We start from the raw sequence: 22,372 nt of genomic DNA, 5'->3' as shown, positions 1-22,372 counted from the left end.
TCAAAATAGGGCAGCCGCTCAAACTAAGGCAACCCCTCAAACAGAGACAGTCCCTCAAAATAAGGCAACCTCTCAAACTAAGGCAACCCCTCAAACTAAGGCAAACCCTCAAACTTAGGCAGCCCCTCAAACTGAGTCAACCGCTCAAACGAAGGCAACAGCTCAAACTAAGGCATCCGCTCAAACGAAGGCAACAGCTCAAACTAAGGCAATCCCTCAATCAAAGGCAACCCCTCAAACTAAGTCAGCCCCTCAAACTAAGGCAACCCCTCAAACTAAGGCAGACTCTCAAAATAACGCAACCGCTAAAACTAAGGCTGACTCTCAAACTAAGGCAACCCCTCAAACTAAGGCAGCCCCAAAAACTAAGGCAGACTCTCAAACTAAGGCAACCGCTCAAACTAAGGCAGACTCTCAAACTAAGGCAACCGCTCAAACTATGGCAACCCCTCAAACTAAGGCAGACTCTCAAAATAAGGCAACCGCTCAAACTAAGGCAATCGCTCATACTAAGGCAACCGCTCAAACTAAGGCAGACTCACAAACTAAGGCAACCCCTCAACTGAGGCAGCCCCTCAAAATAAGGCAGCACCTCAAACTAAGGCAACCCCTCAAACTGAGGCAGTCCCTCAAAATAAGGCAACCGCTCAAACTAAGGCAGACTCGCAAACTAAGGCAACCGCTCAAACTAAGGCAGACTCTCAAACTAAGGCAACCTCTCAAACGAAGGCAACCCCTCAAACGAAGTCAGCCGCTCAAACTAAGGCAACCCCTCAAAAAAAAGCAACCCCTCAAACTAAGGCAGCCCCTCAAACTAAGGCAACCCCTCAAACTAAGGCAGACTCTCAAAAGAAGGCCACCGCGAAAACTAAGGCTGACTCTCAAACTAAGGCAACCCCTCAAACTATGGCAACCGCTCAAACTAAGGCAGACTCTCAAACAAAGGCAACCGCTCAAATTAAGGCAACCCCTCAAACTAAGGCAACCCCTCAAACTCAGGCATCCGCTCAAATTAAGGCAACACCTCAAACTAAGTCAACCCCTCAAACTAAGGCAGCCCCTCAAACTAAGGCAACCGATCAAACTAAGGCAACCCCTCAAACTAAGCCATCCCCTCAAAAAAAGGCAACCACTCAAACTAAGGCAACACCTCAAACAAAGGCATCCGCTGAAACGAGGGCAACGTTTCAAACTAAGGCAACCCCTCAATCTAAGTCAACCGCTCAAACTAAGGCAATCCCTCAATCAAAGGCAACCCCACAAACTAAGGCAGCCCCGCAAACTAAGGCAACCCCTCAAACTAAGGCAGACTCTCAAACTAAGGCAACCGCTCCAACTAAGGCTGACTCTCAAACAAAGGCAACCCCTCAAACTCAGGCAGCCCCTAAAACTAAGGCTGACTCTCAACCTAAGGCAACCGCTCAAGCTAAGGCAGACTCTCAAACTAAGGCAACCCCTCAAGCTAAGGCAGACTCTCAAAATAAGGCAACCGCTCAAACTAAGGCAGACTCTCAAAATAAGGCAGCCCCTAAAACTAAGGCTGACTCTCAACCTAAAGCAACCGCTCAAGCTAAGGCAGACTCTCAAACTAAGGCAACCCCTCAAACTATGGCAACCGCTCAAACTAAGGCAGACTCTCAAACAAAGGCAACCCCTCAAACTAAGGCAGCCCCTAAAACTAAGGCTGACTCTCAACCTAAGGCAACCTCTCAAGCTAAGGCAGACTCTCAAACTAAGGCAACCGCTCAAGCTAAGGCAGACTCTCAAACTAAGGCAACCCCTCAAACTAAGGCAGACTCTCAAAATAAGGCAACCGCTCAAACTAAGGCAACCCCTCAAACTAAGGCAACCGCTCAAACTAAGGCAACCGCCCAAACTAAGGCAACCGCTCAAACAAAGGCAACGGCTCAAACTAAGGCAACCGCTCAAACTAAGGCAGACTCACAAACTCAGGCAACCCGTCAAACTGAGGCGGCCCTTCAAAATAAGCAGCCGCACAAACTAAGGCAACCCCTCAAACTGAGGCAGCCCCTCAAAATAGGGCAGCCGCTCAAACTAAGGCAACCCCTCAAACTGAGACAGTCCCTCAAAATAAGGCAACCGCTAAAACTAAGGCTGACTCTCAAACTAAGGCAACCCCTCAAACTAAGGCAGCCCCCAAAAACTAAGGCAGACTCTCAAACTAAGGCAACCGCTCAAACTAAGGCAGACTCTCAAACTAAGGCAACCGCTCAAACTAAGGCAGACTCTCAAACTAAGGCAACCGCTCAAACTAAGGCAACCCCTCAAACTAAGGCAGACTCTCAAAATAAGGCAACCGCTCAAACTAAGGCAATCGCTCAAACTAAGGCAGACTCACAAACTAAGGCAACCCGTCAAACTGAGGCGGCCCTTCAAAATAAGCAGCCGCACAAACTAAGGCAACCCCTCTAACTGAGGCAGTCCCTCAAAATAAGGCAACGGCTCAAACTAAGGCAACCGCTCAAACTAAGGCAGACTCACAAACTAAGGCAACCCGTCAAACTGAGGCGGCCCTTCAAAATAAGCAGCCGCACAAACTAAGGCAACCCCTCTAACTGAGGCAGTCCCTCAAAATAAGGCAACCGCTCAAACTAAGGCAACCCCTCAAACTAAGGCAAACCCTCAAACTGAGTCAACCGCTCAAACGAAGGCAACAGCTCAAACTAAGGCATCCGCTCAAACGAAGGCAACAGCTCAAACTAAGGCAACCCCTCAAACTAAGGCAGACTCTCAAAATAATGCAACCGCTAAAACTAAGGCTGACACTCCACCTAAGGCAACCCCTCAAACTAAGGCAGCCCCAAAAACTAAGGCAGACTCTCAAACTAAGGCAACCGCTCAAACTAAGGCAGACTCTCAAACTAAGGCAACCGCTCAAACTAAGGCAACCCCTCAAACTAAGGCAGACTCTCAAAATAAGGCAACCGCTCAAACTAAGGCAATCGCTCAAACTAAGGCAACCGCTCAACTGAGGCAGCCCCTCCAACTAAGGCAGACTCGCAAACTAAGGCAACCGCTCAAACTAAGGCAACCACTCAAACTAAGGCAACCCCTCAAACTAAGGCAGACTCTCAAAATAAGGCAACCGCTCAAACTAAGGCAATCGCTCAATCTAAGGGAACCGCTCAAACTAAGGCAGACTCACAAACTAAGGCAACCCCTCAACTTAGGCAGCCCCTCAAAATAAGGCAGCACCTCAAACTAAGGCAACCCCTCAAACTGAGGCAGTCCCTCAAAATAAGTCAACCGCTCAAACTAAGGCAGACTCGCAAACTAAGGCAACCGCTCAAACTAAGGCAGACTCTCAAACTAAGGCAACAGCTCAAACTAAGGCAGACTCTCAAATTAAGGCAACCACTCAAACTAAGGCAACCCCTCAAACTAAGGCAGCCCCTCAAAATAAGGCAACCGCTCAAACTAAGGCAGACTCTCAAACTAAGGCAACCGCTCAAACTAAGGCAACCCCTCAATCTAAGGCAACCCCTCAATCTGAGGCAGACTCTCAAACTAAGGCAGCCGCTCAAATTATGGCAACCGTTCAAACTAAGGCAACCCCTCAAACTAAGTCAACCGCTCAAACTAAGGCAGCCCCTCAAACTAAGGCAACCCCTCAAACTAAGGCAGACTCTCAAAATAAGGCAACCGCGAAAACTAAGGCTGACTCTCAAACTAAGGCAACCCCTCAAACTAAGGCAACCGCTCAAACTAAGGCAACCCCTCAAACTCAGGCAACCGCTCAAATTAAGGCAACACCTCAAACTAAGTCAACCCCTCAAACTAAGGCAGCCCCTCAAACTAAGGCAACCGATCAAACTGAGGCAACCCCTCAAACTAAGGCAACCCCTCAAAAAAAGGCAACCACTCAAACTAAGGCAACACCTCAAACAAAGGCATCCGCTGAAACGAGGGCAACGTTTCAAACTAAGGCAACCCCTCAATCTAAGTCAACCGCTCAAACTAAGGCAATCCCTCAATCAAAGGCAACCCCACAAACTAAGGCAGCCCCGCAAACTAAGGTAACCCCTCAAACTAAGGCAGACTCTCAAACTAAGGCAACCGCTCCAACTAAGGCTGACTCTCAAACAAAGGCAACCCCACAAACTAAGGCAGCCCCCAAAAACTAAGGCAGACTCTCAAACTAAGGCAACCGCTCAAACTAAGGCAGACTCTCAAACTAAGGCAACCGCTCAAACTAAGGCAGACTCTCAAACTAAGGCAACCGCTCAAACTAAGGCAACCCCTCAAACTAAGGCAGACTCTCAAAATAAGGCAACCGCTCAAACTAAGGCAATCGCTCAAACTAAGGCAGACTCACAAACTAAGGCAACCCGTCAAACTGAGGCGGCCCTTCAAAATAAGCAGCCGCACAAACTAAGGCAACCCCTCTAACTGAGGCAGTCCCTCAAAATAAGGCAACGGCTCAAACTAAGGCAACCGCTCAAACTAAGGCAGACTCACAAACTAAGGCAACCCGTCAAACTGAGGCGGCCCTTCAAAATAAGCAGCCGCACAAACTAAGGCAACCCCTCTAACTGAGGCAGTCCCTCAAAATAAGGCAACCGCTCAAACTAAGGCAACCCCTCAAACTAAGGCAAACCCTCAAACTGAGTCAACCGCTCAAACGAAGGCAACAGCTCAAACTAAGGCATCCGCTCAAACGAAGGCAACAGCTCAAACTAAGGCAACCCCTCAAACTAAGGCAGACTCTCAAAATAATGCAACCGCTAAAACTAAGGCTGACACTCCACCTAAGGCAACCCCTCAAACTAAGGCAGCCCCAAAAACTAAGGCAGACTCTCAAACTAAGGCAACCGCTCAAACTAAGGCAGACTCTCAAACTAAGGCAACCGCTCAAACTAAGGCAACCCCTCAAACTAAGGCAGACTCTCAAAATAAGGCAACCGCTCAAACTAAGGCAATCGCTCAAACTAAGGCAACCGCTCAACTGAGGCAGCCCCTCCAACTAAGGCAGACTCGCAAACTAAGGCAACCGCTCAAACTAAGGCAACCACTCAAACTAAGGCAACCCCTCAAACTAAGGCAGACTCTCAAAATAAGGCAACCGCTCAAACTAAGGCAATCGCTCAATCTAAGGGAACCGCTCAAACTAAGGCAGACTCACAAACTAAGGCAACCCCTCAACTTAGGCAGCCCCTCAAAATAAGGCAGCACCTCAAACTAAGGCAACCCCTCAAACTGAGGCAGTCCCTCAAAATAAGTCAACCGCTCAAACTAAGGCAGACTCGCAAACTAAGGCAACCGCTCAAACTAAGGCAGACTCTCAAACTAAGGCAACAGCTCAAACTAAGGCAGACTCTCAAATTAAGGCAACCACTCAAACTAAGGCAACCCCTCAAACTAAGGCAGCCCCTCAAAATAAGGCAACCGCTCAAACTAAGGCAGACTCTCAAACTAAGGCAACCGCTCAAACTAAGGCAACCCCTCAATCTAAGGCAACCCCTCAATCTGAGGCAGACTCTCAAACTAAGGCAGCCGCTCAAATTATGGCAACCGTTCAAACTAAGGCAACCCCTCAAACTAAGTCAACCGCTCAAACTAAGGCAGCCCCTCAAACTAAGGCAACCCCTCAAACTAAGGCAGACTCTCAAAATAAGGCAACCGCGAAAACTAAGGCTGACTCTCAAACTAAGGCAACCCCTCAAACTAAGGCAACCGCTCAAACTAAGGCAACCCCTCAAACTCAGGCAACCGCTCAAATTAAGGCAACACCTCAAACTAAGTCAACCCCTCAAACTAAGGCAGCCCCTCAAACTAAGGCAACCGATCAAACTGAGGCAACCCCTCAAACTAAGGCAACCCCTCAAAAAAAGGCAACCACTCAAACTAAGGCAACACCTCAAACAAAGGCATCCGCTGAAACGAGGGCAACGTTTCAAACTAAGGCAACCCCTCAATCTAAGTCAACCGCTCAAACTAAGGCAATCCCTCAATCAAAGGCAACCCCACAAACTAAGGCAGCCCCGCAAACTAAGGTAACCCCTCAAACTAAGGCAGACTCTCAAACTAAGGCAACCGCTCCAACTAAGGCTGACTCTCAAACAAAGGCAACCCCACAAACTAAGGCAGCCCCTAAAACTAAGGCAGACTCTCAACCTAATGCAACCGCTCAAGCTAAGGCAGACTCTCAAACTAAGGCAACCCCTCAAACTAAGGCAGACTCTCAAAATAAGGCAACCGCTCAAACTAAGGCAACCCCTCAAACTGAGGCAGCCCCTCAAAATAAGGCAACCGCTCAAACTAAGGCAACCCCTCAAACTAAGGCAACTGCTCAAACTAAGGCAACCGCCCAAACTAAGGCAACCGCTCAAACAAAGGCAACGGCTCAAACTAAGGCAACCGCTCAAACTAAGGCAGACTCACAAACTAAGGCAACCCGTCAAACTGAGGCGGCCCTTCAAAATAAGCAGCCGCACAAACTAAGGCAACCCCTCTAACTGAGGCAGTCCCTCAAAATAAGGCAACCGCTCAAACTAAGGCAACCCATCAAACTAAGGCAAACCCTCAAACTGAGTCAACCGCTCAAACGAAGGCAACAGCTCAAACTAAGGCATCCGCTCAAACGAAGGCAACAGCTCAAACTAAGGCAACCCCTCAAACTAAGGCAGACTCTCAAAATAATGCAACCGCTAAAACTAAGGCTGACTCTCAAACGAAGGCAACCCCTCAAACTAAGGCAGCCCCAAAAACTAAGGCAGATTCTCAAACTAAGGCAACCGCTCAAACTAAGGCAGACTCTCAAACTAAGGCAACCGCTCAAACTAAGGCAACCCCTCAAACTAAGGCAGACTCTCAAAATAAGGCAACCGCTCAAACTAAGGCAATCGCTCAAACTAAGGCAACCGCTCAACTGAGGCAGCCCCTCCAACTAAGGCAGACTCGCAAACTAAGGCAACCGCTCAAACTAAGGCAGACTCTCAAACTAAGGCAACAGCTCAAACGAAGGCAGACTCTCAAATTAAGGCAACCACTCAAACTAAGGCAGACTTTCAAACTAAGGCAGCCCCTCAAAATAAGGCAACCGCTCAAACTAAGGCAGACTCTCAAACTAAGGCAACCGCTCAAACTAAGGCAACCCCTCAATCTAAGGCAGACTCTCAAACTAAGGCAGCCGCTCAAATTATGGCAACCGTTCAAACTAAGGCAACCCCTCAAACTAAGTCAACCGCTCAAACTAAGGCAACCCCTCAATCTAAGTCAACCCCTCAAAGTAAAGCAACCCCTCAACTGAGGCAGCCCCTCAAAATAAGGCAGCCGCTCAAACTAAGGCAGACTCTCAAACTAAGGCAACAGCTCAAAATAAGACAGACTGTCAAACTAAGGCAACAGCACAAACCAAGGCAGACTCTCAAACTAAGGCAACCGCCCAAACTAAGGAAGACTGTCTAACTAAGGCAGCCCCTCAAAATAAGGCAACCGCTCAAACTAAGGCAGACTCTCAAACTAAGGCAACCGCTCAAACCAGGGCAGTCTCTCAAAAAAAGGCAACCGCTCAAACTAAGGCAACCGCTCAAATTAAGGCAACCCCTCAAACTAAGGCAGCCCCTCAAACTAAGGCAACCGATCAAACTAAGGCAACCCCTCAATCTAAGGCAACCCTTCAATCTAAGGCAACCCCTCAAACTAAGTCAAACGCTCAAACTAAGGAAACCCCTCAATCTAAGGCAACCCCTCAATCTCAGGCAGCCGCTCAATCTAAGGCAACCGCTCAAATTAAGGCAACACCTCAAACTAAGTCAACCCCTCAAACTAAGGCAGCCCCTCAAACTAAGGCAACAGATCAAACTAAGGCAACCCCTCAATCTAAGGCAACCCCTCAATCTAAGGCAACCCCTCAAACTAAGGCAGACTCTCAAAGTAAAGCAACCGCTCAAACTAAGGCAGACTCTCAAACTAAGGCAACAGCTCAAACTAAGGCAACCCCTCAATCTAAGGCAACCCCTCAATCTGAGGCAGACTCTCAAACTAAGGCAGCCCCTCAAAATAAGGCAACCGCTCAAACGAAGGCAGACTCTCAAACTAAGGCAACCGCTCAAACTAAGGCAGACTCACAAACTAAGGCAACCCGTCAAACTGAGGCGGCCCTTCAAAATAAGCAGCCGCACAAACTAAGGCAACCCCTCTAACTGAGGCAGTCCCTCAAAATAAGGCAACCGCTCAAACTAAGGCAACCCATCAAACTAAGGCAAACCCTCAAACTGAGTCAACCGCTCAAACGAAGGCAACAGCTCAAACTAAGGCATCCGCTCAAACGAAGGCAACAGCTCAAACTAAGGCAACCCCTCAAACTAAGGCAGACTCTCAAAATAATGCAACCGCTAAAACTAAGGCTGACTCTCAAACTAAGGCAACCCCTCAAACTAAGGCAGCCCCAAAAACTAAGGCAGATTCTCAAACTAAGGCAACCGCTCAAACTAAGGCAGACTCTCAAACTAAGGCAACCGCTCAAACTAAGGCAACCCCTCAAACTAAGGCAGACTCTCAAAATAAGGCAACCGCTCAAACTAAGGCAATCGCTCAAACTAAGGCAACCACTCAACTGAGGCAGCCCCTCCAACTAAGGCAGACTCGCAAACTAAGGCAACCGCTCAAACTAAGGCAGACTCTCAAACTAAGGCAACAGCTCAAACGAAGGCAGACTCTCAAATTAAGGCAACCACTCAAACTAAGGCAGACTTTCAAACTAAGGCAGCCCCTCAAAATAAGGCAACCGCACAAACTAAGGCAGACTCTCAAACTAAGGCAACCGCTCAAACTAAGGCAACCCCTCAATCTAAGGCAGACTCTCAAACTAAGGCAGCCGCTCAAATTATGGCAACCGTTCAAACTAAGGCAACCCCTCAAACTAAGTCAACCGCTCAAACTAAGGCAACCCCTCAATCTAAGTCAACCCCTCAAAGTAAAGCAACCCCTCAACTGAGGCAGCCCCTCAAAATAAGGCAGCCGCTCAAACTAAGGCAGACTCTCAAACTAAGGCAACAGCTCAAAATAAGACAGACTGTCAAACTAAGGCAACAGCACAAACCAAGGCAGACTCTCAAACTAAGGCAACCGCCCAAACTAAGGAAGACTGTCTAACTAAGGCAGCCCCTCAAAATAAGGCAACCGCTCAAACTAAGGCAGACTCTCAAACTAAGGCAACCGCTCAAACCAGGGCAGTCTCTCAAAAAAAGGCAACCGCTCAAACTAAGGCAACCGCTCAAATTAAGGCAACCCCTCAAACTAAGGCAGCCCCTCAAACTAAGGCAACCGATCAAACTAAGGCAACCCCTCAATCTAAGGCAACCCTTCAATCTAAGGCAACCCCTCAAACTAAGTCAAACGCTCAAACTAAGGAAACCCCTCAATCTAAGGCAACCCCTCAATCTCAGGCAGCCGCTCAATCTAAGGCAACCGCTCAAATTAAGGCAACACCTCAAACTAAGTCAACCCCTCAAACTAAGGCAGCCCCTCAAACTAAGGCAACCGATCAAACTAAGGCAACCCCTCAATCTAAGGCAACCCCTCAATCTAAGGCAACCCCTCAAACTAAGGCAGACTCTCAAAGTAAAGCAACCGCTCAAACTAAGGCAGACTCTCAAACTAAGGCAACAGCTCAAACTAAGGCAACCCCTCAATCTAAGGCAACCCCTCAATCTGAGGCAGACTCTCAAACTAAGGCAGCCCCTCAAAATAAGGCAACCGCTCAAACTAAGGCAGACTCTCAAACTAAGGCAACCGCTCAAACTAAGGCAACCCCTCAATCTAAGGCAACCCCTCAATCTGAGGCAGACTCTCAAACGAAGGCAGCCGCTCAAATTATGGCAACCGTTCAAAGTAAGGCAACCCCTCAAACAAGTCAACCGCTCAAACTAAGGCAACCCCTCAATCTAAGTCAACCCCTCAAACTAAAGCAACCCCTCAAACTAAGGCAACCGCTCAAACTAAGGCAGCCGCTCAAACTAAGGCAACATCTCAAACTAACGCAACCCCTCAAACTAAGGCTACCTCTCAAACTAAGGCAACCTCTCAAACTAAGGCAACCCCTCAAACGAAGGCAGCCGCTCAAACTAAGGCAACCCCTCAAACTAAGGCAACCCCTCAAACTAAGGCAACCCCTCAAACGAAGTCAGCCGCTCAAACTAAGGCATCACCTCAAACAAAGGCATCCGCTCAAACGAAGGCAACAGCTCACACTAAGGCAACCCCTCAATCTAAGTCAACCGCTCAAACTAAGGCAATCCCTCAATCAAAGGCAACCCCTCAAACTAAGGCAGCCCCTCAAACTAAGGCAACCCCTCAAACTAAGGCAGACTCTCAAAATAAGGCAACCGCTAAAACTAAGGCTGACTCTCAAACTAAGGCAACCCCTCAAACTAAGGCAGCCCCAAAAACTAAGGGAGACTCTCAAACTAAGGCAACCACTCAAACTAAGGCAGACTCTCAAACTAAGGCAACCGCTCAAACTAAGGCAACCCCTCAAACTAAGGCAGACTCTCAAAATAAGGCAACCGCTCAAACTAAGGCAATCGCTCAAACTCAGGCAACCGCTCAAACTAAGGCAGACTCACAAACTAAGGCAACCCCTCAACTGAGGCAGCCCCTCAAAATAAGGCAGCCGCTCAAACTAAGGCAGACTCTCAAACTAAGGCAACCCCTCAAACTAAGGCAGACTCTCAAAATAAGGCAACCGCTCAAACTAAGGCAACCCCTCAAACTAAGTCAACCCCTCAAACTAAGGCAGACCCTCAAACTAAGGCAACCGATCAAACTAAGGCAACCCCTCAATCTAAGGCAACCCCTCAATCTAAGGCAACCCCTCAAACTAAGGCAGACTCTCAAAGTAAAGCAACCGCTCAAACTAAGGCAGACTCTCAAATTAAGGCAACAGCTCAAACTAAGGCAACCCCTCAATCTAAGGCAACCCCTCAATCTGAGGCAGACTCTCAAACTAAGGCAGCCCCTCAAAATAAGGCAACCGCTCAAACTAAGGCAGACTCTCAAACTAAGGCAACCGCTCAAACTAAGGCAACCCCTCAATCTAAGGCAACCCCTCATTCTGAGGCAGACTCTCAAACGAAGGCAGCCGCTCAAATTATGGCAACCGTTCAAAGTACGGCAACCCCTCAAACAAGTCAACCGCTCAAACTAAGGCAACCCCTCAATCTAAGTCAACCCCTCAAACTAAAGCAACCCCTCAAACTAAGGCAACCGCTCAAACTAAGGCAACATCTCAAACTAAGGCAACATCTCAAACTAACGCAACCCCTCAAACTAAGGCTACCTCTCAAACTAAGGCAACCTCTCAAACTAAGGCAACCCCTCAAACGAAGGCAGCCGCTCAAACTAAGGCAACCCCTCAAACTAAGGCAACCCCTCAAACTAAGGCAACCCCTCAAACGAAGTCAGCCGCTCAAACTAAGGCATCACCTCAAACAAAGGCATCCGCTCAAACGAAGGCAACAGCTCACACTAAGGCAACCCCTCAATCTAAGTCAACCGCTCAAACTAAGGCAATCCCTCAATCAAAGGCAACCCCTCAAACTAAGGCAGCCCCTCAAACTAAGGCAACCCCTCAAACTAAGGCAGACTCTCAAAATAAGGCAACCGCTAAAACTAAGGCTGACTCTCAAACTAAGGCAACCCCTCAAACTAAGGCAGCCCCAAAAACTAAGGCAGACTCTCAAACTAAGGCAACCACTCAAACTAAGGCAGACTCTCAAACTAAGGCAACCGCTCAAACTAAGGCAACCCCTCAAACTAAGGCAGACTCTCAAAATAAGGCAACCGCTCAAACTAAGGCAATCGCTCAAACTCAGGCAACCGCTCAAACTAAGGCAGACTCACAAACTAAGGCAACCCCTCAACTGAGGCAGCCCCTCAAAATAAGGCAGCCGCTCAAACTAAGGCAGACTCTCAAACTAAGGCAACCGCTCAAGCTAAGGCAGACTCTCAAACTAAGGAAACCCCTCAAACTAAGGCAGACTCTCAAAATAAGGCAACCGCTCAAACTAAGGCAAACCCTCAAACTAAGGCAACCGCTCAAACTAAGGCAACCGCTCAAACTAAGGCAACCGCTCAAACAAAGGCAACGGCTCAAACTAAGGCAACCGCTCAAACTAAGGCAGACTCACAAACTCAGGCAACCCGTCAAACTGAGGCGGCCCTTCAAAATAAGCAGCCGCACAAACTAAGGCAACCCCTCAAACTGAGGCAGCCCCTCAAAATAGGGCAGCCGCTCAAACTAAGGCAATCCCTCAATCAAAGGCAACCCCTCAAACTAAGTCAGCCCCTCAAACTAAGGCAACCCCTCAAACTAAGGCAGACTCTCAAAATAACGCAACCGCTAAAACTAAGGCTGACTCTCAAACTAAGGCAACCCCTCAAACTAAGGCAGCCCCAAAAACTAAGGCAGACTCTCAAACTAAGGCAACTGCTCAAACTAAGGCAGACTCTCAAACTAAGGCAACCGCTCAAACTAAGGCAACCCCTCAAACTAAGGCAGACTCTCAAAATAAGGCAACCGCTCAAACTAAGGCAATCGCTCAAACTAAGGCAACCGCTCAAACTAAGGCAGACTCACAAACTAAGGCAACCCCTCAACTGAGGCAGCCCCTCAAAATAAGGCAGCACCTCAAACTAAGGCAACCCCTCAAACTGAGGCAGTCCCTCAAAATAAGGCAACCGCTCAAACTAAGGCAGACTCGCAAACTAAGGCAACCGCTCAAACTAAGGCAGACTCTCAAACTAAGGCAACCTCTCAAACGAAGGCAACCCCTCATACGAAGTCAGCCGCTCAAACTAAGGCAACCCCTCAAAAAAAGGCAACCCCTCAAACTAAGGCAACACCTCAAACAAAGGCATCCGCTCAAACGAAGGCAACAGCTCAAACTAAGGCAACCCCTCAATCAAAGGCAACCCCTCAAACTAAGGCAGCCCCTCAAACTAAGGCAACCCCTCAAACTAAGGCAGACTCTCAAAATAAGGCCACCGCGAAAACTAAGGCTGACTCTCAAACTAAGGCAACCCCTCAAACTAAGGCAACCGCTCAAACTAAGGCAGACTCTCAAACAAAGGCAACCGCTCAAATTAAGGCAACACCTCAAACTAAGGCAACCCCTCAAACTAAGGCAGCCCCTCAAACTAAGGCAACCGATCAAACTAAGGCAACCCCTCAAACTAAGCCATCCCCTTAAAAAAAGGCAACCACTCAAACTAAGGCAACACCTCAAACAAAGGCATCCGCTGAAACGAGGGCAACGTTTCAAACTAAGGCAACCCCTCAATCTAAGTCAACCGCTCAAACTAATGCAATCCCTCAATCAAAGGCAACCCCACAAACTAAGGCAGCCCCGCAAACTAAGGCAACCCCTCAAACTAAGGCAGACTCTCAAACTAAGGCAACCGCTCCAACTAAGGCTGACTCTCAAACAAAGGCAACCCCTCAAACTAAGGCAGCCCCTAAAACTAAGGCTGACTCTCAACCTAAGGCAACCGCTCAAGCTAATGCAGACTCTCAAACTAAGGCAACCCCTCAAACTAAGGCAGACTCTCAAAATAAGGCAACCGCTCAAACTAAGGCAGACTCTCAAACTAAGGCAACCGCTCAAGCTAAGGCAGACTCTCAAACTAAGGCAACCCCTCAAACTAAGGCAGACTCTCAAAATAAGGCAACCGCTCAAACTAAGGCAACCGCTCAAACTAAGGCAACCGCTCAAACTAAGGCAACCGCCCAAACTAAGGCAACCGCTCAAACAAAGGCAACGGCTCAAACTAAGGCAACCGCTCAAACTAAGGCAGACTCACAAACTCAGGCAACCCGTCAAACTGAGGCGGCCCTTCAAAATAAGCAGCCGCACAAACTAAGGCAACCCCTCAAACTGAGGCAGCCCCTCAAAATAGGGCAGCCGCTCAAACTAAGGCAACCCCTCAAACTGAGACAGTCCCTCAAAATAAGGCAACCGCTCAAACTAAGGCAACCCCTCAAACTAAGGCAAACCCTCAAACTAAGGCAGCACCTCAAACTGAGTCAACCGCTCAAACGAAGGCAACAGCTCAAACTAAGGCATCCGCTCAAACGAAGGCAACAGCTCAAACTAAGGCAATCCCTCAATCAAAGGCAACCCCTCAAACTAAGTCAGCCCCTCAAACTAAGGCAACCCCTCAAACTAAGGCAGACTCTCAAAATAACGCAACCGCTAAAACTAAGGCTGACTCTCAAACTAAGGCAACCCCTCAAACTAAGGCAGCCCCAAAAACTAAGGCAGACTCTCAAACTAAGGCAACCGCTCAAACTAAGGCAGACTCTCAAACTAAGTCAACCGCTCAAACTAAGGCAACCCCTCAAACTAAGGCAGACTCTCAAAATAAGGCAACCGCTCAAACTAAGGCAATCGCTCAAACTAAGGCAACCGCTCAAACTAAGGCAGACTCACAAACTAAGGCAACCCCTCAACTGAGGCAGCCCCTCAAAATAAGGCAGCACCTCAAACTAAGGCAACCCCTCAAACTGAGGCAGTCCCTCAAAATAAGGCAACCGCTCAAACTAAGGCAGACTCGCAAACTAAGGCAACCGCTCAAACTAAGGCAGACTCTCAAACTAAGGCAACAGCTCAAACTAAGGCAGACTCTCAAATTAAGGCAACCACTCAAACTAAGGCAGACTTTCAAACTAAGGCAGCCCCTCAAAATAAGGCAACCGCTCAAACTAAGGCAGACTCTCAAACTAAGGCAACCGCTCAAACTAAGGCAACCCCTCAATCTAAGGCAACCCCTCAATCTGAGGCAGACTCTCAAACTAAGGCAGCCGCTCAAATTATGGCAACCGTTCAAACTAAGGCAACCCCTCAAACTAAGTCAACCGCTCAAACTAAGGCAGCCCCTCAAACTAAGGCAACCCCTCAAACTAAGGCAGACTCTCAAAATAAGGCAACCGCGAAAACTAAGGCTGACGCTCAAACTAAGGCAACCCCTCAAACTAAGGCAACCGCTCAAACTAAGGCAGACTCTCAAACAAAGGCAACCGCTCAAATTAAGGCAACCCCTCAAACTAAGGCAACCCCTCAAACTCAGGCAACCGCTCAAATTAAGGCAACACCTCAAACTAAGTCAACCCCTCAAACTAAGGTAGCCCCTCAAACTAAGGCAACCGATCAAACTAAGGCAACCCCTCAAACTAAGGCAACCCCTCAAAAAAAGGCAACCACTCAAACTAAGGCAACACCTCAAACAAAGGCATCCGCTGAAACGAGGGCAACGTTTCAAACTAAGGCAACCCCTCAATCTAAGTCAACCGCTCAAACTAAGGCAATCCCTCAATCAAAGGCAACCCCACAAACTAAGGCAGCCCCGCAAACTAAGGTAACCCCTCAAACTAAGGCAGACTCTCAAACTAAGGCAACCGCTCCAACTGAGGCTGACTCTCAAACAAAGGCAACCCCTCAAACTAAGGCAGCCCCTCCAACTAAGGCAGACTCTCAACCTAAGGCAACCGCTCAAGCTAAGGCAGACTCTCAAACTAAGGCAACCCCTCAAATTAAGGCAGACTCTCAAAATAAGGCTACCGCTCAAACTAAGGCAGACTCTCAAACTAAGGCAACCGCTCAAGCTAAGGCAGACTCTCAAACTAAGGCAACCCCTCAAACTAAGGCAGACTCTCAAAATAAGGCAACCGCTCAAACTAAGGCAACCCCTCAAACTAAGGCAACCGCTCAAACTAAGGCAACCGCCCAAACTAAGGCAACCGCTCAAACAAAGGCAACGGCTCAAACTAAGGCAACCGCTCAAACTAAGGCAGACTCACAAACTAAGGCAACCCGTCAAACTGAGGCGGCCCTTCAAAATAAGCAGCCGCACAAACTAAGGCAACCCCTCAAACTGAGGCAGTCCCTCAAAATAAGGCAACCGCTCAAACTAAGGCAACCCCTCAAACTAAGGCAAACCCTCAAACTGAGTCAACCGCTCAAACGAAGGCAACAGCCCAAACTAAGGCATCCGCTCAAACGAAGGCAACAGCTCAAACTAAGGCAATCCCTCAATCAAAGGCAACCCCTCAAACTAAGTCAGCCCCTCAAACTAAGGCAACCCCTCAAACTAAGGCAGACTCTCTAAATAATGCAACCGCTAAAACTAAGGCTGACTCTCAAACTAAGGCAACCCCTCAAACTAAGGCAGCCCCAAAAACTAAGGCAGACTCCCAAACTAAGGCAACCGCTCAAACTAAGGCAGACTCTCAAACTAAGGCAACCGCTCAAACTAAGGCAACCCCTCAAACTAAGGCAGACTCTCAAAATAAGGCAACCGCTCAAACTAAGGCAATCGCTCAAACTAAGGCAACCGCTCAACTGAGGCAGCCCCTCAAAATAAGGCAGCAGCTCAAACTAAGGCAACCCCTCAAACTGAGGCAGTCCCTCAAAATAAGGCAACCGCTCAAACTAAGGCAGACTCGCAAACTAAGGCAACTGCTCAAACTAAGGCAGACTCTCAAACTAAGGCAACAGCTCAAACGAAGGCAGACTCTCAAATTAAGGCAACCACTCAAACTAAGGCAGACTTTCAAACTAAGGCAGCCCCTCAAAATAAGGCAACCGCTCAAACTAAGGCAGACTCTCAAACTAAGGCAACCGCTCAAACTAAGGCAACCCCTCAATCTAAGGCAACCCCTCAATCTGAGGCAGACTCTCAAACTAAGGCAGCCGCTCAAATTATGGCAACCGTTCAAACTAAGGCAACCCCTCAAACTAAGTCAACCGCTCAAACTAAGGCAACCCCTCAATCTAAGTCAACCCCTCAAACTAAAGCAACCCCTCAACTGATGCAGCCCCTCAAAATAAGGCAGCCGCTCAAACTAAGGCAGACTCTCAAACTAAGGCAACAGCTCAAACTAAGGCAGACTCTCAAACTAAGGCAACAGCACAAACCAAGGCAGACTCTCAAACTAAGGCAACCGCTCAAACTAAGGAAGACTGTCTAACTAAGGCAGCCCCTCAAAATAAGGCAACCGCTCAAACTAAGGCAGACTCTCAAACTAAGGCAACCGCTCAAACTAAGGCAGTCTCTCAAAAAAAGGCAACCGCTCAAACTAAGGCAACAGCTCAAATTAAGGCAACCCCTCAAACTAAGTCAAACGCTCAAACTAAGGCAACCGATCAAACTAAGGCAACTCCTCAATCCAAGGCAGCCGCTCAATCTAAGGCAACCGCTCAAATTAAGGCAACACCTCAAACTAAGTCAACCCCTCAAACTAAGGCAGCCCCTCAAACTAAGGCAACCGATCAAACTAAGGCAACCCCTCAATCTAAGGCAACCCCTCAATCTAAGGCAACCCCTCAAACTAAGGCAGACTCTCAAACTAAGGCAACAGCTCAAACTAAGGCAACCCCTCAATCTAAGGCAACCCCTCAATCTGAGGCAGACTCTCAAACTAAGGCAGCCCCTCAAAATAAGGCAACCGCTGAAACTAAGGCAGACTCTCAAACTAAGGCAACCGCTCAAACTAAGGCAACCCCTCAAACTAAGGCAACCCCTCAATCTAAGGCAACCCCTCAATCTGAGGCAGACTCTCAAACGAAGGCAGCCGCTCAAATTATGGCAACCGTTCAAAGTAAGGCAACCCCTCAAACTAAGTCAACCGCTCAAACTAAGGCAACCGCTCAAACTAAGGCAGCCGCTCAAACTAAGGCAACATCTCAAACTAACGCAACCCCTCAAACTAAGGCTACCTCTCAAACTAAGGCAACCTCTCAAACTAAGGCAACCCCTCAAACGAAGGCAGCCGCTCAAACTAAGGCAACCCCTCAAACTAAGGCAACCCCTCAAACAAGGCAACCCCTCAAACGAAGTCAGCCGCTCAAACTAAGGCATCACCTCAAACAAAGGCATCCGCTCAAACGAAGGCAACAGCTCACACTAAGGCAACCCCTCAATCTAAGTCAACCGCTCAAACTAAGGCAATCCCTCAATCAAAGGCAACCCCTCAAACTAAGGCAGCCCCTCAAACTAAGGCAACCCCTCAAACTAAGGCAGACTCTCAAAATAAGGCAACCGCTAAAACTAAGGCTGACTCTCAAACTAAGGCAACCCCTCAAACTAAGGCAGCCCCAAAAACTAAGGCAGACTCTCAAACTAAGGCAACCGCTCAAACTAAGGCAGACTCTCAAACTAAGGCAACCGCTCAAACTAAGGCAACCCCTCAAACTAAGGCAGACTCTCAAAATAAGGCAACCGCTCAAACTAAGGCAATCGCTCAAACTAAGGCAACCGCTCAACTGAGGCAGCCCCTCAAAATAAGGCAGCAGCTCAAACTAAGGCAACCCCTCAAACTGAGGCAGTCCCTCAAAATAAGGCAACCGCTCAAACTAAGGCAGACTCGCAAACTAAGGCAACCGCTCAAACTAAGGCAGACTCTCAAACTAAGGCAACAGCTCAAACGAAGGCAGACTCTCAAATTAAGGCAACCACTCAAACTAAGGCAGACTTTCAAACTAAGGCAGCCCCTCAAAATAAGGCAACCGCTCAAACTAAGGCAGACTCTCAAACTAAGGCAACCGCTCAAACTAAGGCAACCCCTCAATCTAAGGCAACCCCTCAATCTGAGGCAGACTCTCAAACTAAGGCAGCCGCTCAAATTATGGCAACCGTTCAAACTAAGGCAACCCCTCAAACTAAGTCAACCGCTCAAACTAAGGCAACCCCTCAATCTAAGTCAACCCCTCAAACTAAAGCAACCCCTCAACTGAGGCAGCCCCTCAAAATAAGGCAGCCGCTCAAACTAAGGCAGACTCTCAAACTAAGGCAACAGCTCAAACTAAGGCAGAGTCTCAAACTAAGGCAACAGCACAAACCAAGGCAGACTCTCAAACTAAGGCAACCGCTCAAACTAAGGAAGACTGTCTAACTAAGGCAGCCCCTCAAAATAAGGCAACCGCTCAAACTAAGGCTGACTCTCAAACTAAGGCGACCGCTCAAACTAAGGCAGTCTCTCAAAAAAAGGCAACCGCTCAAACTAAGGCAACCGCTCAAATTAAGGCAACCCCTCAAACTAAGGCAAACCCTGAAACTAAGGCAACCGATCAAACTAAGGCAACCCCTCAATCTAAGGCAACCCTTCAATCTAAGGCAACCCCTCAAACTAAGTCAAAAGCTCAAACTAAGGCAACCCCTAAATCTAAGGCAACTCCTCAATCTAAGGCAGCCGCTCAATCTAAGGCAACCGCTCAAATTAAGGCAACACCTCAAACTAAGTCAACCCCTCAAACTAAGGCAGCCCCTCAAACTAAGGCAACCGATCAAACTAAGGCAACCCCTCAATCTAAGGCAACCCCTCAATCTAAGGCAACCCCTCAAACTAAGGCAGACTCTCAAACTAAGGCAACAGCTCAAACTAAGGCAACCCCTCAATCTAAGGCAACCCCTCATTCTGAGGCAGACTCTCAAACTAAGGCAGCCCCTCAAAATAAGGCAACCGCTCAAACTAAGGCAGACTCTCAAACTAAGGCAACCGCTCAAACTAAGGCAACCCCTCAATCTAAGGCAACCCCTCAATCTGAGGCAGACTCTCAAACGAAGGCAGCCGCTCAAATTATGGCAACCGTTCAAAGTAAGGCAACCCCTCAAACTAAGTCAACCGCTCAAACTAAGGCAACCCCTTAATCTAAGTCAACCCCTCAAACTAAAGCAACCCCTCAAACTAAGGCAACCGCTCAAACTAAGGCAGCCGCTCAAACTAAGGCAACATCTCAAACTAACGCACCCCCTCAAACTAAGGCTACCTCTCAAACTAAGGCAACCTCTCAAACTAAGGCAACCCCTCAAACGAAGGCAGCCGCTCAAACTAAGGCAACCCCTCAAACTAAGGCAACCCCTCAAACTAAGGCAACCCCTCAAACGAAGTCAGCCGCTCAAACTAAGGCATCACCTCAAACAAAGGCATCCGCTCAAACGAAGGCAACAGCTCACACTAAGGCAACCCCTCAATCTAAGTCAACCACTCAAACTAAGGCAATCCCTCAATCAAAGGCAACCCCTCAAACTAAGGCAGCCCCTCAAACTAAGGCAACCCCTCAAACTAAGGCAGACTCTCAAAATAAGGCAACCGCTAAAACTAAGGCTGAATCTCAAACTAAGGCAACCCCTCAAACTAAGGCAGCCCCAAAAACTAAGGCAGACTCTCAAATTAAGGCAACCACTCAAACTAAGGCAGACTCTCAAACTAAGGCAACCGCTCAAACTAAGGCAACCCCTCAAACTAAGGCAGACTCTCAAAATAAGGCAACCGCTCAAACTAAGGCAATCGCTCAAACTCAGGCAACCGCTCAAACTAAGGCAGACTCACAAACTAAGGCAACCCCTCAACTGAGGCAGCCCCTCAAAATAAGGCAGCCGCTCAAACTAAGGGAGACTCTCAAACTAAGGCAACAGCTCAAACTAATGCAGACTCTCAAACTAAGGCAACAGCTCAAACTGAGGCAGACTCTCAAACTAAGGCAACCGCTCAAACTAAGGCATACTGTCAAACTAAGGCAGCCCCTCAAAATAAGGCAACCGCTCAAACTAAGGCAGACTCTCAAACGAAGGCAACCGCTCAAACTAAGGCAGACTCTCAAAAAAAGGCAACCGCTCAAACTAAGGCAACCGCTCAAATTAAGGCAACCCCTCAAACTAAGGCAACCCCTCAAACTAAGGCAACCGCTCAAATTAAGGCAACACCTCAAACTAAGTCAACCCCTCAAACTAAGGCAGCCCCTCAAACTAAGGCAACCGATCAAACTAAGGCAACCCCTCAATCTAAGGCAACCCTTCAATCTAAGGCAACCCCTCAAACTAAGTCAAACGCTCAAACTAAGGCAACCCCTCAATCTAAGGCAACCCCTCAATCTAAGGCAGCCGCTCCATCAAAGGCAACCCCTCAATCTAAGGCAACCCCTCAAACTAAGGCCGACTCTCAAACTAAGGCAACCGCTCAAACGAAGGCAGAGTCTCAAACTAAGGCAACCCCTCAAACTAAGGCAGACTCTCAAAATAAGGCAACTGCTAAAACTAAGGCTGACTCTCAAACTAAGGCAACCCCTCAAACTAAGGCAGCCCCAAAAACTAAGGCAGACTCTCAAACGAAGGCAACCGCTCAAACTAAGGCAGACTCTCAAACTAAGGCAACCGCTCAAACTAAGGCAACCCCTCAAACTCAGGCAGACTCTCAAAATAAGGCAACCGCTCAAACTAAGGCAACCGCTCAAACTAAGGCAGACTCACAAACTAAGGCAACCCCTCAACTGAGGCAGCCCCTCAAAATAAGGCAGCCGCTCAAACTCAGGCAACCCCTCAAACTGAGGCAGTCCCTCAAAATAAGGCAACCGCTCAAACTAAGGCAGACTCTCAAACTAAGGCAACAGCTCAAACTAAGGCAGACTCTCAAACTGAGGCAACCGCTCAAACTAAGGCAGACTGTCAAACTAAGGCAGCCCCTCAAAATAAGGCAACCGCTCAAACTAAGGCAGACTCTCAAACTAAGGCAACCGCTCAAACTAAGGCAGACTCTCAAACTAAGGCAACCGCTCAAACTAAGGCAGACTCACAAACTAAGGCAACCCCTCAACTGAGGCAGCCCCTCAAAATAAGGCAGCCGCTCAAACTAAGGGAGACTCTCAAACTAAGGCAACAGCTCAAACTAATGCAGACTCTCAAACTAAGGCAACAGCTCAAACTGAGGCAGACTCTCAAACTAAGGCAACCGCTCAAACTAAGGCATACTGTCAAACTAAGGCAGCCCCTCAAAATAAGGCAAGCGCTCAAACTAAGGCAGACTCTCAAACGAAGGCAACCGCTCAAACTAAGGCAGACTCTCAAAAAAAGGCAACCGCTCAAACTAAGGCAACCGCTCAAATTAAGGCAACCCCTCAAACTAAGGCAACCCCTCAAACTAAGGCAACCGCTCAAATTAAGGCAACACCTCAAACTAAGTCAACCCCTCAAACTAAGGCAGCCCCTCAAACTAAGGCAACCGATCAAACTAAGGCAACCCCTCAATCTAAGGCAACCCTTCAATCTAAGGCAACCCCTCAAACAAAGTCAAACGCTCAAACTAAGGCAACCCCTCAATCTAAGGCAACCCCTCAATCTAAGGCAGCCGCTCCATCAAAGGCAACCCCTCAATCTAAGGCAACCCCTCAAACTAAGGCAGACTCTCAAACTAAGGCAACCGCTCAAACGAAGGCAGTCTGAAACTAAGGCAACCCCTCAAACTAAGGCAGACTCTCAAAATAAGGCAACCGCTAAAACTAAGGCTGACTCTCAAACTAAGGCAACCCCTCAAACTAAGGCAGCCCCAAAAACTAAGGCAGACTCTCAAACGAAGGCA

The sequence above is a fragment of the Heterodontus francisci genome, chromosome 19, assembly GCF_036365525.1.
Source record: "Heterodontus francisci isolate sHetFra1 chromosome 19, sHetFra1.hap1, whole genome shotgun sequence".
Classification (NCBI taxonomy): domain Eukaryota; kingdom Metazoa; phylum Chordata; class Chondrichthyes; order Heterodontiformes; family Heterodontidae; genus Heterodontus; species Heterodontus francisci.
This window is presented reverse-complemented; position numbering follows the sequence as displayed.